Below are 4,587 nucleotides of genomic sequence, written 5' to 3' on the forward strand. Positions count from 1 at the left end.
ATATACTATTAAACCTTGCAAACCAAATATGAACTATATATATGCACACACACACACACACACACACACACACACACACACACACACATGAGGATGCATGGCTTAGTGGTTAGGGGTGTTGCACTCATGACTTAGCGATCATGATTTCAGTTCCTAGGCCATGTGGTAGGTTGTGTTCTTGAGCAAAATACTATCTCACATTGCTTTTCAATTACTTCAACACCTGACGCATGGTACACCATATACCTATTCAGCCAGCATCAATTTGATGGAGGGAGTGAGCTAATGTACAGCATGAATATTTGATCAGTATAAACAAATCATTTGAGCAGGTCGTTCAGCAAAATAGCTGAACACTCATTTGCCATTTTCAGCAGGAGAGTGCATCACATGCACGTGCACGCATGCATGCATGCACACACACAAAATGATGATGAAGAAACTAAAAAAGGAGAACCCTATTCTGAAAACTGACAATTATTTGTATCAGGCATTCAGCTGTAAAAATCATGCCAAAACTGGAATGTACTGGTGAGACATCCCTGAATTATCCAAGAGAGTAGTAGCTCTAAATACGAATTGATTTGGAACTTCACAATCTACCCAACCCATGCCAGCATCTTAGGCAGATGCAAAATGACAATGATAATGATGAATAAATGTTAACTGGTATAGTTGTATGAATTGGCCCAGGCATTTACTGTGTGATAAGATATTTGTTTCGCAGCCACATGGTTCTGTATTCAGTCCCAATTCGTGGCACCTTGGGTAAGTGTCTTCTACTATAGCCTTAGGCCAACCAAAGCCTTGCGAGTTGACTTGGTAGGTGAAAACTGAAAGAAGCCTGTCATGTGTGTGTGTGTATCTTTGTGACTGTGTTTGTCCCCCACCACTGCTTTACAACCTGTATTGATGTGTTTACATCCTCATAACTTAACAGTTTGGCAAAAGAGACTGATAGAATAGATACCAGGCTTTTAAAAAAAATATCTAATTACTGGGGTTGATTCATTCAGCTAAAATTCTTCAAGGTGGTGCCCCAGCATGGCCACAGTCTAATCACTGAAACAAGTCAAAGGTTGAAAGATAACAGTTTCTTCTTTCTTGTAAGTTTGCCAGTTTATTAAATGTTGGCTGATTAATTGTCGAAACAACTGTTTTGACAATTGGTCTCCCTTCGCTGAACCATAACAATAGGGGAACCAGTCAACGAGAGGTAACTGCAATGATTCATCTATTCACCCTTGTCTGTTTTTTTTTTAATAACTGGCCTGAAATCACATTTGTTAAATTGTTCATATTTCAGTCAAAATCTCAATTAAAATCTCATTATCACATAAATAATATCATGAAATTCTACTTTGAAAATATCTAGAGTATTATTATATACCAGAATAACAAGCAAGAGAGCGTCTCTGTGTGATTGCTCTACATGCTAGCAATAGTGACCAAATCTCTCTCGATGCATCCACTGTCTTAGGAAAAAGATACACTGAATAATGTGATCCCGGGTTCTCTATGCATAGTAAAAAGACAGGATGGTCATATCTAGAATGTCCTTGATCATAGGTCAGCTTGGTTAGAGCTGACCAGAAACTAAATAACAACAACCAATATATAAAAAATTACAGATATTTCTGTAAAACTTTTTCAAAGACTTCTTAGAGAAGACTTTGGAAATTAATGTATTTGAAGATTAATTAATGTAGTGAAAATTAATCGAAACACTTAGGCAGCCTATTCATTAGAAATATAATTAAGAAAAGGTTAATAAAGCTTGCAAAAATTGAATAAGTTTGCATGTGATACAGAGAAGCATTTGCTTATGATTCTGTAGTTGTTTTATTTTTTTTTCATTTAGTCTCAAACATAAGAATTTACCTTATCACTTCTTCCAGTGCACAAACTTATCAAGTTTGTGTCCCATAAAGAGTCATGTCTTCTAATGTTTCAGTGAAGCCTTTCTTTTCATTTCTTCTCCAAGAAAGATAACGGTTCTGTCCACAACAATGTTAAAATTTACATCTTCCTTTTTTGCAGCATACAAACTTATTTAGTTTTTAGTACAGATTTTATTCACATATTTTTGCTGACAAAGGCTATCAATTGTTTCCATGAACATAATGTCTTTCTGAACTAGTTATAGCCATGGTGTGTCTGTGTGGTAAGAAGCTTGCTTCCTAACCACATGGTCGTGGGTTCAGTCCCACTGAGTGGCACCTTGGCAAATGTATTCTACTACAGCCTCAGGCCAATTAAATCCTTATGAGTGGATTTGGCAGACAGAAACTGAAAAAGCTTGTTGTATATATATGATTTGGATGATGAAGGCACATTGCTCAGTTGTTAGAGTGTCAGGCTCACAATCATGAGGCAGTGAGTTCAATTCTTGGACTAGGCTGTGTTCTTGAGTAAGACACTTTATTTCACATTGCTCCAGTTCACTCAGCTGCAGAAATGATTTGCAACATCACTGGTGCCAAGCTCTATCAGCTTTTGCCTTTCTTTTGGATAACATCTGTGGCATGGAAAAGGGTGGCTGGTATGCATGGGCGACTGCTAGCCTTCCATGAACAACCTTGCCCAGACTTGTGCCTCAGAGGGGAACTTTCGAGGTGCAATACCATGGTTATTCATGACAGAAGGGGGTCTTTACCCATACCAATGATGATGATGAAAAAAAAAAAAATATATATATACATATATATATATATATATATATATATATATATGTTTGTCCCCCACTACCACTTGGCAACCAGTGAAATCATAGTTGTGTTCAATGCTGGTGACATGTAACTGGTACCCATGCCGGTGGCACATAATAAGTGCTCTCTGAACATTGGGCCTCACAGACGCAATGATAAGTGACCAAATCCTTTGGTGATATCCCATGTTTGAGAAGACCCATCAAGGCAAGTGAAATCGTAGTTGTGGCACATAAAGAGCAGCCATTACACTCTTGGAGTGGTTGGCATTAGGAAGGGCATCCAGCTGTAGAAACCATGTCAAATCAGACTAGAACCTGGTGCAGCCCTCTGGTTCGCCAGTTCCAATCAAACCATCTAACCCATGCCAACATGAAAAGTGGACGTTAAATGAAGATGATGAACCTTTTCTGTTAAATTGACTCTGTAGTCTAGTATCAGTCTGTAATAACAACTGTTTTCCCTTCACTGATATTCATAATTTCCTTGGAAATATCATAAATCCATGCCTGTCGCTAAGGGTGGGGTGCACTTGATGGCACTGCCCCCTCACCATTCAGTGGTGCACTCTCAGATTTAGAAAACAGTTTACAAAAATCTTCCTGCAATACATTTCTTGAAGTCTAACATTCTCATTGAATAGTGAGGGGGCACTGTTGAATGGTGCACCCTCAGATTTGGAAAATACAGTTTACAAAAATCTCCCTGCAATACAAATTAATGCCCATCCAGAATATTCTTAAGCACTCCCAGTCACTAAAATCTGGTAACAGGCTTGCATAAATCTCACATCTTTCCATGTCCTATTTTTCTACAAAGACTTTCTTCAGCAGAATTCTCAGTCAGCAAACTTGAGGGTAAAGTCCAGTTTCCTTTCTGCTTTGTCTCCCAAATTCTTGTTCTCGATCCTGGGTGTACTGATTTTGCTGTTTTTTCCCCCCAGTCTTAACGATGTGTGAAATTGACTTCAAGTATTTGGAAAAAATCCAGTTATTGTTGAAAGTTTGATCTAAACAACCATAGAAAGATTGATAGCTTCTACTCTGCCAAAATCCTGTTATTACACTTAATATATCGATTGTAAATTATATCATTTTCTGAGAAAAAAATTTTTTTTCTCTCTCTGCAATTATTGATTTATTTGAGTTCTTTTTTTTTCTTGTTTATTTTTTATTTTTTTGGTTTTCCTTTCATCTGTCTCTTAATCTCATCTTCTTTTGTCCTTCAATAGACTTCCCCTCCCTCTACTTTGTCTCCATTTCCATACAACACTAACATTTTGATTTAAATTTCATTGAATTTTTTCTTTGCTCTTTCTCTCTCTATCTCTCTCTTTCTCTCTCTCTCTCTCTCTCTCTCTCTCTCTCTCACCACCACCAATTTACCTCCTCCCTCTCCCTCTATAGTCTGCAGGTTTCTCCGAGAAATAAGAATACAGATTATTTCCCTTGTATTGCACCATTCTTCTGCATAGCTTATAGATTTGTTGCATGTTTATAAATGTCTAGACTACTTTTTTCCTGTCTTCCTCTTTTGATAATACTGACCATAACTGCTACACCAAATTAATGTATATCCTGTTATTTTATTGGTAAATGATTTTTTTTTTTAGCATTGAATGCTATAGCACTTGTACACACATGCAAAATACATACATATCTGCTGATATACATATATCAAATTCATACAATATATACACAAAAGGCCACAAGCATGGCTGTGTGCTGAAGAAGTTTTCCTTTGCCACCAGTGATTCTAGGTTCAGTTCCCTCCCCAGCACATTGGGCAAGCATCTTCTACCATAGTCTTATGAGTGGAATTTTGAAACTGCACTCTTCCAGCATATATATATATATATATATATATATATATATATATA

At 37.1% G+C, this 4,587-nt stretch overlaps 1 protein-coding gene across 4 annotated transcripts in view; it reads left to right on the top strand.

Annotated features, from left to right (window-relative positions):
* The window catches only part of LOC106870177 (oxygen-dependent coproporphyrinogen-III oxidase), a 360,259-nt gene that overhangs the window by 226,328 nt on the left and 129,344 nt on the right, over positions 1-4,587 (top strand). The window lies entirely within an intron of this gene.

Source organism: Octopus bimaculoides, chromosome 24, assembly GCF_001194135.2.
Source record: "Octopus bimaculoides isolate UCB-OBI-ISO-001 chromosome 24, ASM119413v2, whole genome shotgun sequence".
NCBI lineage: Eukaryota > Metazoa > Mollusca > Cephalopoda > Octopoda > Octopodidae > Octopus > Octopus bimaculoides.